The sequence below is a fragment of the Oncorhynchus masou genome, chromosome 32 (genome assembly GCF_036934945.1).
Source record: "Oncorhynchus masou masou isolate Uvic2021 chromosome 32, UVic_Omas_1.1, whole genome shotgun sequence".
Classification (NCBI taxonomy): domain Eukaryota; kingdom Metazoa; phylum Chordata; class Actinopteri; order Salmoniformes; family Salmonidae; genus Oncorhynchus; species Oncorhynchus masou.
The window spans coordinates 49,141,351-49,156,190 of NC_088243.1; the positions used below are offsets into that span (position 1 = coordinate 49,141,351).

General features: G+C 36.6%; 4 non-coding genes across 4 annotated transcripts; all 4 read right to left on the minus strand.

Annotated features, from left to right (window-relative positions):
• Nucleotides 1-2,489: 2,489 nt before the first annotated feature.
• trnar-ucg (transfer RNA arginine (anticodon UCG)) lies at nt 2,490-2,562 on the minus strand. The gene has a single exon. It is a non-coding gene; the product is annotated as a tRNA-Arg (tRNA).
• Nucleotides 2,563-2,825: 263 nt separating this feature from the next.
• trnar-ucg (transfer RNA arginine (anticodon UCG)) lies at nt 2,826-2,898 on the minus strand. Its single transcript has one exon. It is a non-coding gene; the product is annotated as a tRNA-Arg (tRNA).
• Nucleotides 2,899-10,901: 8,003 nt separating this feature from the next.
• On the minus strand, nt 10,902-10,974 carry trnar-ucg (transfer RNA arginine (anticodon UCG)). The gene has a single exon. It is a non-coding gene; the product is annotated as a tRNA-Arg (tRNA).
• Nucleotides 10,975-14,239: 3,265 nt separating this feature from the next.
• Nucleotides 14,240-14,312, minus strand: trnar-ucg (transfer RNA arginine (anticodon UCG)). The gene has a single exon. It is a non-coding gene; the product is annotated as a tRNA-Arg (tRNA).
• Nucleotides 14,313-14,840: the final 528 nt, after the last annotated feature.

Genomic DNA, 14,840 nt, shown 5'->3' on the forward strand with positions numbered 1-14,840 from the left:
TCCAAGCAACAAGACCAATGCCTTATTTCGGGAAATTGCAAAGATGTTTAAATCAGCTGAGCTAATGAAATTAAACAACCACGAAGGGACTCGAACCCTCAATCTTCTGATTCGAAGTCAGACGCCTTATCCATTAGACAACGCAGTCTATATTATACATCCCTAATTGACATTATACAGACTTTGCTATGCAACAATAGACATCAAAATTGTGAACCTGTACGAATGAGGCAAGCTAGTGATTTTTAACAAGTACAAAGATACTCTTTCCTTCAATATTGCGATGCAGATTCAGACACAATAATTCTCAGGACTTGCAGTCTTAGATTATTAAAGTTGAACAACAATGTCCAAGCTGTTCAAAGCAACAAGACCAATGCCTTATTTAGGGAAATTGCAAACATGTACCAATTAGCTGAGCCAATGAAATTAAACGACAATATTTGACATCATACAGACTTTGCTGTATAAACCAACAGACATCAAAGTTGTGAATGATGAAAGCAAGTGATTTTTAACAAGTACAAAGATACTCTTTCCTTCAATATTGCGATGCAGATTCAGACACAATAATTCTCAGGACTTGCAGTCTTAGATTATTAAAGTTGAACAACAATGTCCAAGCTTTTCAAAGCAACAAGACCAATGCCTTATTTAGGGAAATTGCAAACATGTACCAATTAGCTGAGCCAATGAAATTAAACGACACTATTTGACATCATACAGACTTTGCTGTATAAACCTGAACCTGTCCGAATGATGAAAGCTAGTGATTTTTAACAAGTACAAAGATACTCTTTCCTTCAATCTTGCGATGCAGATTCAGACACAATAATTCTCAGGCCTTGCAGTCTTAGATTATTAAAGTTGAACAACAATCCAAGCTTTCCAAAGCAACAAGACCAATGCCTTATTTAGGGAAATTGCAAAGATGTTTAAATCAGCTGAGCTAATGAAATAAAAAACAAAGAAGGGACTCGAACCCTCAATCTTCTGAAAGTCAGACGCCTTATCCATTGACGCATCATATTATACATCCCTAATTGACATTATACAGACTTTGCTATGCAACAACAGACATCAAAGATGTGAACCTGTCCGAATGATGAAAGCTAGTGATTTTTAACAAGTACAAAGATACTCTTTCCTTCAATCTTGCGATGCAGATTCAGACACAATAATTCTCAGGCCTTGCAGTCTTAGATTATTAAAGTTGAACAACAATGTCCAAGCTATTCAAAGCAATAAGACCAATGCCTTATTTTGGGAAATTGCAAACGTGTACAAATTAGCTGAGCCAATGAAATTAAACAACCCTATTTGACATCATACAGACTTTGCTCTATGAACCTGCCCGAATGAGGAAAGCTAGTGATTTTTCAAGTACAAAGACACTCTTTCCTTCAATCTTGTGATGCAGATTCAGACACAATAATTCTCAGGCCTTGCAGTCTTCGATAATAAAAGTTGAACAACAATTTCCAAGCAGCAAGACCAATGCCTTATTTTGGGAAATTGCATAGATGTTTAAATCAGCTGAGCTAATGAACTTAAACCATGAAGGGAATCGAACCCTCAATCTTCTGATTCGAAGTCAGACGCCTTATCCATTAGGTCACGCAGTCTACATTATACATCCCTAATTGACATTATTCAGCCTTTGCTATGCAACAATAGACATCAAAATTGTGAACCTGTACGAGTGAGGAAAGCTAGTGATTTTTAACAAGTACAAAGATACTCTTTCCTTCAATATTGCGATGCAGATTCAGACACAATAATTCTCTGGACTTGCAGTCTTAGATTATTAAAGTTGAACAACAATGTCCAAGCTGTTCAAAGCAACAAGACCAATGCCTTATTTAGGGAAATTGCAAAAATGTACCAATTAGCTGAGCCAATGAAATTAAACGACACTATTTGACATCATACAGACTTTGCTGTATAAACCTGCCCGAATGAGGAAAGCTCGTGAATTTTAACAAGTACAAAGATACTCTTTCCTTCAATATTGCGATGCAGATTCAGACACAATAATTCTCAGGCCTTGCAGTCTTAGATTATTAAAGTTGAACAACAATGTCCAAGCAACAAGACCAATGCCTTATTTCAAATTGCAAAGATGTTTAAATCAGCTGATTTAATGAAATTAAACAACCACGAAGGGACTCGAACCCTCAATCTTCTGATTAAGTCAGACGCCTTATCCATTAGACAACGCAGTCTATATTATACATCCTAATTGACATTATACAGACTTTGCTATGCAACAATAGACATCAAAATTGTGAACCTGTACGAATGAGGCAAGCTAGTGATTTTTAACAAGTACAAAGATACTCTTTCCTTCAATCTTGCGATGCAGATTCAGACACAATAATTCTCAGGCCTTGCAGTCTTCGATAATATTAAAGTTGAATAACAATGTCCAATGCCTTATTTTAGGAAATTGCATAGATGTTTAAATCAGCTGAGCTAATGAAATTAAACAACCACGGAGGGACTCGAACCCTCAATCTTCTGATTCGAAGTCAGACGCCTTAGCCATTAGGCCACGCAGTCTACATCATACATCCCTAATTGACATTATTCAGCCTTTGCTATGCAACAACAGACATCAAAGTTGTGAACCTGTCCGAATGATGAAAGCTAGTGGTTTTTAACAAGTACAAAGATACTCTTTCCTTCAATCTTGCGAAGCAGATTCAGACACAATAATTCTCAGGCCTTGCAGTCTTCGATAATAAAAGTTGAATAACAATGTCCAATGCCTTATTTTAGAAAATTGCATAGATGTTTAAATCAGCTGAGCTAATGAAATTAAACAACCACGAAGGGACTCGAACCCTCAATCTTCTGATTCGAAGTCAGACGCCTTATCCATTAGGCCACGCAGTCTATATTATACATCCCTAATTGACATTATACAGACTTTGCTATGCAACAACAGACATCAAAGATGTGAACCTGTCCGAATGATGAAAGCTAGTGATTTTAACAAGTACAAAGATACTCTTTCCTTCAATATTGAGATTCAGATTCAGACACAATAATTCTCAGGCCTTGCAGTCTTCGATAATAAAAGTTAAATAACAATGTCCAATGCCTTATTTTAGGAAATTGCATAGACGTTTAAATCAGCTGAGCTAATGAAATTAAACAACCACGAAGGGACTCGAACCCTCAATCTTCTGATTCGAAGTCAGACGCCTTATCCATTAGACAACGCAGTCTATATTATACATCCCTAATTGACATTATACAGACTTTGCTATGCAACAATAGACATCAAAATTGTGAACCTGTACGAATGAGGCAAGCTAGTGATTTTTAACAAGTACAAAGATACTCTTTCCTTCAATCTTGCGATGCAGATTCAGACACAATAATTCTCAGGCCTTGCAGTCTTCGATAATAAAAGTTGAATAACAATGTCCAATGCCTTATTTTAGGAAATTGCATAGATGTTTAAATCAGCTGAGCTAATGAAATTAAACAACCACGGAGGGACTCGAACCCTCAATCTTCTGATTAAGTCAGACGCCTTAGCCATTAGGCCACGCAGTCTACATCATACATCCCTAATTGACATTATTCAGCCTTTGCTATGCAACAACAGACATCAAAGTTGTGAACCTGTCCGAATGATGAAAGCTAGTGATTTTTAAAAAGTACAAAGATACTCTTTCCTTCAATATTGCGATGCAGATTCAGACACAATAATTCTCAGGACTTGCAGTCTTAGATTATTAAAGTTGAAAAACAATGTCCAAGCTATTCAAAGCAACAAGACCAATGCCTTATTTAGGGAAATTGCAAACATGTACCAATTAGCTGAGCCAATGAAATTAAACGACACTATTTGACATCATACAGACTTTGCTGTATAAAGACATCAAAGTTGTGAACCTGTCCGAATGAGGAAAGCAAGTGATTTTAACAAGTACAAAGATACTCTTTCCTTCAATATTGCGATGCAGATTCAGACACAATAATTCTCAGGCCTTGCAGTCTTAGATTATTAAAGTTGAACAACAATGTCCAAGCAACAAGACCAATGCCTTATTTCGGGAAATTGCAAAGATGTTTAAATCAGCTGAGCTAATGAAATAAAAAACAAAGAAGGGACTCGAACCCTCAATCTTCTGATTCGAAGTCAGACGCCTTATCCATTAGGCCACGCAGTCTATATTATACATCCCTAATTGACATTATACAGACTTTGCTATGCAACAACAGACATCAAAGATGTGAACCTGTCCGAATGATGAAAGCTAGTGATTTTTAACAAGTACAAAGATACTCTTTCCTTCAATCTTGCGATGCAGATTCAGACACAATAATTCTCAGGCCTTGCAGTCTTAGATTATTAAAGTTGAACAACAATGTCCAAGCTATTCAAAGCAATAAGACCAATGCCTTATTTAGGGAATTGCAAACGTGTACTAATTAGCTGAGCCAATGAAATTAAACGACCCTATTTGACATCATACAGACTTTGCTGTATGAACCTGTCCGAATGATGAAAGCTAGTGATTTTTAACAAGTACAAAGATACTCTTTCCTTCAATCTTGCGATGCAGATTCAGACACAATAATTCTCAGGCCTTGCAGTCTTAGATTATTAAAGTTGAACAACAATGTCCAAGCTGTTCAAAGCAACAAGACCAATGCCTTATTTAGGGAAATTGCAAACATGTACGAATTAGATGAGCTAATGAAATTAAACGACCCTATTTGACATCATACAGACTTTGCTGTATGAACCTGCTGTCCGAATGAGGAAAGCTCGGGATTTTTAACAAGTACAAAGATACTCTTTCCTTCAATCTTGCGATGCAGATTCAGACACAATAATTCTCAGGCCTTCCTTGCAGTCTTAGATGATTCAAGTTGAACAACAATGTCCACGCTTTTCAAAGCAACCAGACCAATGCCTTATTTAGGGAAATTGCCAACATGTACGAATTAGCTGAGCTCATGAAATTAAACGACACTATTTGACATCATACAGACTTTGCTTAGCAACAACAGACATCAAAGTTGTGAACCTGTCCGAATGAGGAAAGCTCGTGATTTTTAACAAGTACAAAGGTACTCTTTCCTTCAATCTTGCGATGCAGATTCAGACACAATAATTCTCAGGCCTTGCAGTCTTAGATTATTAAAGTTGAAAAACAATGTCCAAGCTATTCAAAGCAATAAGACCAATGCCTTATTTTGGGAAATTGCAAACGTGTACAAATTAGCTGAGCCAATGAAATTAAACGACCCTATTTGACATCATACAGACTTTGCTGTATGAACCTGTCCAAATGAGGAAAGCTAGTGATTTTTAACAAGTACAAAGATACTCTTTCCTTCAATATTGCGATGCAGATTCAGACACAATAATTCTCAGGCCTTGCAGTCTTAGATTATTAAAGTTGAACAACCATGCCCAAGCTTTTCAAAGCAACAACACCAATTCCTTATTTAGGGAAATTGCCAACATGTACGAATTAGATGAGCTAATGAAATTAAACGACCGTATTTGACATCATACAGACTTTGCTTAGCAACAACAGACATCAAAGTTGTGAACCTGTCAGAATGAGGCAAGCTAGTGATTTTTCACAAGTACAAAGATACTCTTTCCTTCAATCTTGCGATGCAGAGTCAGACACAATAATTACATTTACATTACATTCAGGTAATTCTCAGGCCTTGCAGTCTTAGATTATTAAAGTTGAACAACAATGTCCAAGCTTTTCAAAGCAACAAGACCAATGCCTTATTTAGGGGAATTGCAAACGTGTACTAATTAGCTGAGCCAATGAAATTAAACGACCCTATTTGACATCATACAGACTTTGCTGTATGAACCTGTCCGAATGATGAAAGCTAGTGATTTTTAACAAGTACAAAGATACTCTTTCCTTCAATCTTGCGATGCAGATTCAGACACAATAATTCTCAGGCCTTGCAGTCTTAGATTATTAAAGTTGAACAACAATGTCCAAGCTGTTCAAAGCAACAAGACCAATGCCTTATTTAGGGAAATTGCAAACATGTACGAATTAGATGAGCTAATGAAATTAAACGACCCTATTTGACATCATACAGACTTTGCTGTATGAACCTGCCCAGAATGAGGAAAGCTCCGAATGGGATTTTTAACAAGTACAAAGATACTCTTTCCTTCAATCTTGCGATGCAGATTCAGACACAATAATTCTCAGGCCTTCCTTGCAGTCTTAGATGATTAAAGTTGAACAACAATGTCCAAGCTTTTCAAAGCAACAAGACCAAAGCCTTATTTAGGGAAATTGCAAACATGTACCAATTAGCTGAGCCAATGAAATTAAACGACCCTATTTGACATCATACAGACTTTGCTCTATGAACCTGAACCCGAATGAGGAAAGCTAGTGATTTTTCAAGTACAAAGACACTCTTTCCTTCAATCTTGCAATACATATTCAGACACAATAATTCTCAGGCCTTGCAGTCTTAGATTATTAAAGTTGAACAACCATGCCCAAGCTTTTCAAAGCAACAACACCAATGCCTTATTTCGGGAAATTTCCAACATGTACGAATTAGATGAGCTAATGAAATTAAACGACCCTATTTGACATCATACAGACTTTGCTTAGCAACAACAGACATCAAAGTTGTGAACCTGTCAGAATGAGGCAAGCTAGTGATTTTTAACAAGTACAAAGGTACTCTTTCCTTCAATCTTGCGATGCAGATTCAGACACAATAATTCTCAGGCCTTGCAGTCTTAGATTATTAAAGTTGAAAAACAATGTCCAAGCTATTCAAAGCAATAAGACCAATGCCTTATTTTGGGAAATTGCAAACGTGTACAAATTAGCTGAGCCAATGAAATTAAACGACCCTATTTGACATCATACAGACTTTGCTGTATGAACCTGTCCAAATGAGGAAAGCTAGTGATTTTTAACAAGTACAAAGATACTCTTTCCTTCAATATTGCGATGCAGATTCAGACACAATAATTCTCAGGCCTTGCAGTCTTAGATTATTAAAGTTGAACAACCATGCCCAAGCTTTTCAAAGCAACAACACCAATTCCTTATTTCGGGAAATTGCCAACATGTACGAATTAGATGAGCTAATGAAATTAAACGACCCTATTTGACATCATACAGACTTTGCTTAGCAACAACAGACATCAAAGTTGTGAACCTGTCAGAATGAGGCAAGCTAGTGATTTTTCACAAGTACAAAGATACTCTTTCCTTCAATCTTGCGATGTCAGACACAATAATTACATTTACATTACAAGGTAATTCTCAGGCCTTGCAGTCTTAGATTATTAAAGTTGAACAACAATGTCCAAGCTTTTCAAAGCAACAAGACCAATGCCTTATTTAGGGAATTGCAAACATGTACTAATTAGCTGAGCCAATGAAATTAAAACGACCCTATTTGACATCATACAGACTTTGCTGTATGAACCTGTCCGAATGATGAAAGCTAGTGATTTTTAACAAGTACAAAGATACTCTTTCCTTCAATCTTGCGATGCAGATTCAGACACAATAATTCTCAGGCCTTGCAGTCTTAGATTATTAAAGTTGAACAACAATGTCCAAGCTGTTCAAAGCAACAAGACCAATGCCTTATTTAGGGAAATTGCAAACATGTACGAATTAGATGAGCTAATGAAATTAAACGACCCTATTTGACATCATACAGACTTTGCTGTATGAACCTGAACCCCGAATGAGGAAAGCAAGTGATTTTTAACAAGTACAAAGATACTCTTTCCTTCAATCTTGCGATGCAGATTCAGACACAATAATTCTCAGGCCTTCCTTGCAGTCTTAGATGATTAAAGTTGAACAACAATGTCCAAGCTTTTCAAAGCAACAAGACCAATGCCTTATTTAGGGAAATTGCAAACATGTACCAATTAGCTGAGCCAATGAAATTAAACGACCCTATTTTGACATCATACAGACTTTGCTCTATGAACCTGCCCGAATGAGGAAAGCTAGTGATTTTTCAAGTACAAAGACACTCTTTCCTTCAATCTTGCAATACATATTCAGACACAATAATTCTCAGGCCTTGCAGTCTTAGATTATTAAAGTTGAACAACCATGCCCAAGCTTTTCAAAGCAACAACACCAATGCCTTATTTAGGGGAAATTTCCAACATGTACGAATTAGATGAGCTAATGAAATTAAACGACCCTATTTGACATCATACAGACTTTGCTTAGCAACAACAGACATCAAAGTTGTGAACCTGTCAGAATGAGGAAAGCTAGTGATTTTTCACAAGTACAAAGATACTCTTTCCTTCAATCTTGCGATGCAGATTCAGACACAATAATTCTCAGGCCTTGCAGTCTTCGATAATAAAATTTGAATAACAATGTCCAATGCCTTATTTTAGGAAATTGCATAGATGTTTAAATCAGCTGAGCTAATGAAATTAAACAACCACGAAGGTACTCGAACCTTTCATATCTTCTGATTCGAAGTCAGACGCCTTATCCATTAGGCCACGCAGTCTACATTATACATCCCTAATTGACATTATACAGACTTTGCTATGCAACAACAGACATCAAAGTTGTGAACCTGTCCGAATGATGAAAGCTAGTGATTTTTAACAAGTACAAAGATACTCTTTCCTTCAATCTTGCGATGCAGATTCAGACACAATAATTCTCAGGCCTTGCAGTCTTCGATAATAAAAGTTAAATAACAATGTCCAATGCCTTATTTTAGGAAATTGCATAGACGTTTAAATCAGCTGAGCTAATGAAATTAAACAACCACGAAGGGACTCGAACCCTCAATCTTCTGATTCGAAGTCAGACGCCTTATCCATTAGGCCACACAGTGTATATTATACATCCCTAATTGACATTATACAGACTTTGCTATGCAACAACAGACATCAAAGTTGTGAACCTGTCCGAATGAGGCAAACTAGTGATTTTTAACAAGTACAAAGATACTCTTTCCTTCAATCTTGCAATACAGATTCAGACACAATAATTCTCAGGCCTTGCAGTCTTAGATTATTAAAGTTGAACAACAATGTCCAAGCTATTCAAAGCAATAAGACCAATGCCTTATTTTGGGAAATTGCAAACGTGTACAAATTAGCTGAGCCAATGAAATTAAACGACCCTATTTGACATCATACAGACTTTGCTGTATGAACCTGCCCGAATGAGGAAAGCTCGGGATTTTTAACAAGTACAAAGATACTCTTTCCTTCAATCTTGCGATGCAGATTCAGACACAATAATTCTCAGGCCTTGCAGTCTTAGATGATTAAAGTTGAACAACAATGTCCAAGCTTTTCAAAGCAACAAGACCAATGCCTTATTTAGGGAAATTGCCAACATGTACGAATGAGCTGAGCTAATGAAATTAAACGACCCTATTTGACATCATATAGACTTTGCTTAGCAACAACAGACATCAAAGTTGTGAACCTGTCAGAATGAGGCAAGCTAGTGATTTTTCACAAGTACAAAGATACTCTTTCCTTCAATCTTGCGATGCAGATTCAGACACAATAATTCTCAGGCCTTGCAGTCTTAGATTATTAAAGTTGAACAACAATGTCCAAGCTTTTCAAAGCAACAAGACCAATGCCTTATTTAGAGGAATTGCAAACATGTACTAATTAGCTGAGCCAATGAAATTAAACGACCCTTTTTGACATCATACAGACTTTGCTGTATGAACCTGTCCGAATGAGGAAAGCTAGTGATTTTAACAAGTACAAAGATACTCTTTCCTTCAATATTGAGATTCAGATTCAGACACAATAATTCTCAGGCCTTGCAGTCTTAGATATTAAAAGTTGAATAACAATGTCCAAGCAACAAGACCAATGCCTTATTTCGGGAAATTGCAAAGATGTTTAAATCAATGCTTATTAAAGGGAAGGGACTCAAACCTCAATCTTCTGATTAGTCAGAGCTATCCATTGAAATTATAATACATCCCTAATTGACATTATACAGACTTTGCTATGCAACAACAGACATCAAAGTTGTGAACCTGTCCGAATGATGAAAGCTAGTGATTTTTAACAAGTACAAAGATACTCTTTCCTTCAATCTTGCGATGCAGATTCAGACACAATAATTCTCAGGCCTTGCAGTCTTAGATAATAAAATTTGAATAACAATGTCCAATGCCTTCAAAGGAAATTGCAAGATGTTTAAATCAGCTGAGCTAATGAAATTAAACAACCACGAAGGGACTCGAACCCTCAATCTTCTGATTCGAATTACGCCTTATCCATTAATGAAATTATATTATACATCCCTAATTGACATTATACAGACTTTGCTATGCAACAACAGACATCAAAGATGTGAACCTGTCCGAATGATGAAAGCTAGTGATTTTAACAAGTACAAAGATACTCTTTCCTTCAATATTGAGATTCAGATTCAGACACAATAATTCTCAGGCCTTGCAGTCTTCGATAATAAAAGTTAAATAACAATGTCCAATGCCTTATTTTAGGAAATTGCATAGACGTTTAAATCAGCTGAGCTAATGAAATTAAACAACCACGAAGGGACTCGAACCCTCAATCTTCTGATTCGAAGTCAGACGCCTTATCCATTAGACAACGCAGTCTATATTATACATCCCTAATTGACATTATACAGACTTTGCTATGCAACAATAGACATCAAAATTGTGAACCTGTACGAATGAGGCAAGCTAGTGATTTTTAACAAGTACAAAGATACTCTTTCCTTCAATCTTGCGATGCAGATTCAGACACAATAATTCTCAGGCCTTGCAGTCTTCGATAATAAAAGTTGAATAACAATGTCCAATGCCTTATTTTAGGAAATTGCATAGATGTTTAAATCAGCTGAGCTAATGAAATTAAACAACCACGGAGGGACTCGAACCCTCAATCTTCTGATTCGAAGTCAGACGCCTTAGCCATTAGGCCACGCAGTCTACATCATACATCCCTAATTGACATTATTCAGCCTTTGCTATGCAACAACAGACATCAAAGTTGTGAACCTGTCCGAATGATGAAAGCTAGTGATTTTTAAAAAGTACAAAGATACTCTTTCCTTCAATATTGCGATGCAGATTCAGACACAATAATTCTCAGGACTTGCAGTCTTAGATTATTAAAGTTGAAAAACAATGTCCAAGCTATTCAAAGCAACAAGACCAATGCCTTATTTAGGGAAATTGCAAACATGTACCAATTAGCTGAGCCAATGAAATTAAACGACACTATTTGACATCATACAGACTTTGCTGTATAAACCTGCCCGAATGAGGAAAGCTCGTGAATTTTAACAAGTACAAAGATACTCTTTCCTTCAATATTGCGATGCAGATTCAGACACAATAATTCTCAGGCCTTGCAGTCTTAGATTATTAAAGTTGAACAACAATGTCCAAGCAACAAGACCAATGCCTTATTTCGGGAAATTGCAAAGATGTTTAAATCAGCTGAGCTAATGAAATAAAAAACAAAGAAGGGACTCGAACCCTCAATCTTCTGATTCGAAGTCAGACGCCTTATCCAATAGGCCACGCAGTCTATATTATACATCCCTAATTGACATTATACAGACTTTGCTATGCAACAACAGACATCAAAGATGTGAACCTGTCCGAATGATGAAAGCTAGTGATTTTTAACAAGTACAAAGATACTCTTTCCTTCAATCTTGCGATGCAGATTCAGACACAATAATTCTCAGGCCTTGCAGTCTTAGATTATTAAAGTTGAACAACAATGTCCAAGCTTTTCAAAGCAACAAGACCAATGCCTTATTTAGGGGAATTGCAAACGTGTACTAATTAGCTGAGCCAATGAAATTAAACGACCCTATTTGACATCATACAGACTTTGCTGTATGAACCTGTCCGAATGATGAAAGCTAGTGATTTTTAACAAGTACAAAGATACTCTTTCCTTCAATCTTGCGATGCAGATTCAGACACAATAATTCTCAGGCCTTGCAGTCTTAGATTATTAAAGTTGAACAACAATGTCCAAGCTGTTCAAAGCAACAAGACCAATGCCTTATTTAGGGAAATTGCAAACATGTACGAATTAGATGAGCTAATGAAATTAAACGACCCTATTTGACATCATACAGACTTTGCTGTATGAACCTGCCCGAATGAGGAAAGCTCGGGATTTTTAACAAGTACAAAGATACTCTTTCCTTCAATCTTGCGATGCAGATTCAGACACAATAATTCTCAGGCCTTCCTTGCAGTCTTAGATGATTCAAGTTGAACAACAATGTCCACGCTTTTCAAAGCAACCAGACCAATGCCTTATTTAGGGAAATTGCCAACATGTACGAATTAGCTGAGCTCATGAAATTAAACGACACTATTTGACATCATACAGACTTTGCTTAGCAACAACAGACATCAAAGTTGTGAACCTGTCCGAATGAGGAAAGCTAGTGATTTTTAACAAGTACAAAGGTACTCTTTCCTTCAATCTTGCGATGCAGATTCAGACACAATAATTCTCAGGCCTTGCAGTCTTAGATTATTAAAGTTGAAAAACAATGTCCAAGCTATTCAAAGCAATAAGACCAATGCCTTATTTTGGGAAATTGCAAACGTGTACAAATTAGCTGAGCCAATGAAATTAAACGACCCTATTTGACATCATACAGACTTTGCTGTATGAACCTGTCCAAATGAGGAAAGCTAGTGATTTTTAACAAGTACAAAGATACTCTTTCCTTCAATATTGCGATGCAGATTCAGACACAATAATTCTCAGGCCTTGCAGTCTTAGATTATTAAAGTTGAACAACCATGCCCAAGCTTTTCAAAGCAACAACACCAATTCCTTATTTCGGGAAATTGCCAACATGTACGAATTAGATGAGCTAATGAAATTAAACGACCGTATTTGACATCATACAGACTTTGCTTAGCAACAACAGACATCAAAGTTGTGAACCTGTCAGAATGAGGCAAGCTAGTGATTTTTCACAAGTACAAAGATACTCTTTCCTTCAATCTTGCGATGCAGAGTCAGACACAATAATTACATTTACATTACATTCAGGTAATTCTCAGGCCTTGCAGTCTTAGATTATTAAAGTTGAACAACAATGTCCAAGCTTTTCAAAGCAACAAGACCAATGCCTTATTTAGGGGAATTGCAAACGTGTACTAATTAGCTGAGCCAATGAAATTAAACGACCCTATTTGACATCATACAGACTTTGCTGTATGAACCTGTCCGAATGATGAAAGCTAGTGATTTTTAACAAGTACAAAGATACTCTTTCCTTCAATCTTGCGATGCAGATTCAGACACAATAATTCTCAGGCCTTGCAGTCTTAGATTATTAAAGTTGAACAACAATGTCCAAGCTGTTCAAAGCAACAAGACCAATGCCTTATTTAGGGAAATTGCAAACATGTACGAATTAGATGAGCTAATGAAATTAAACGACCCTATTTGACATCATACAGACTTTGCTGTATGAACCTGCCCGAATGAGGAAAGCTCGGGATTTTTAACAAGTACAAAGATACTCTTTCCTTCAATCTTGCGATGCAGATTCAGACACAATAATTCTCAGGCCTTCCTTGCAGTCTTAGATGATTAAAGTTGAACAACAATGTCCAAGCTTTTCAAAGCAACAAGACCAAAGCCTTATTTAGGGAAATTGCAAACATGTACCAATTAGCTGAGCCAATGAAATTAAACGACCCTATTTGACATCATACAGACTTTGCTCTATGAACCTGCCCGAATGAGGAAAGCTAGTGATTTTTCAAGTACAAAGACACTCTTTCCTTCAATCTTGCAATACATATTCAGACACAATAATTCTCAGGCCTTGCAGTCTTAGATTATTAAAGTTGAACAACCATGCCCAAGCTTTTCAAAGCAACAACACCAATGCCTTATTTCGGGAAATTTCCAACATGTACGAATTAGATGAGCTAATGAAATTAAACGACCCTATTTGACATCATACAGACTTTGCTTAGCAACAACAGACATCAAAGTTGTGAACCTGTCAGAATGAGGCAAGCTAGTGATTTTTCACAAGTACAAAGATACTCTTTCCTTCAATCTTGCGATGCAGATTCAGACACAATAATTCTCAGGCCTTGCAGTCTTCGATAATAAAATTTGAATAACAATGTCCAATGCCTTATTTTAGGAAATTGCATAGATGTTTAAATCAGCTGAGCTAATGAAATTAAACAACCACGAAGGGACTCGAACCCTCAATCTTCTGATTCGAAGTCAGACGCCTTATCCATTAGGCCACGCAGTCTACATTATACATCCCTAATTGACATTATACAGACTTTGCTATGCAACAACAGACATCAAAGTTGTGAACCTGTCCGAATGATGAAAGCTAGTGGTTTTTAACAAGTACAAAGATACTCTTTCCTTCAATCTTGCGAAGCAGATTCAGACACAATAATTCTCAGGCCTTGCAGTCTTCGATAATAAAAGTTGAATAACAATGTCCAATGCCTTATTTTAGAAAATTGCATAGATGTTTAAATCAGCTGAGCTAATGAAATTAAACAATTGAAGGGACTCGAACCCTCAATCTTCTGATTCGAAGTCAGACGCCTTATCCATTAGGCCACACAGTGTATATTATACATCCCTAATTGACATTATACAGACTTTGCTATGCAACAACAGACATCAAAGTTGTGAACCTGTCCGAATGAGGCAAACTAGTGATTTTTAACAAGTACAAAGATACTCTTTCCTTCAATCTTGCAATACATATTCAGACACAATAATTCTCAGGCCTTGCAGTCTTAGATTATTAAAGTTGAAC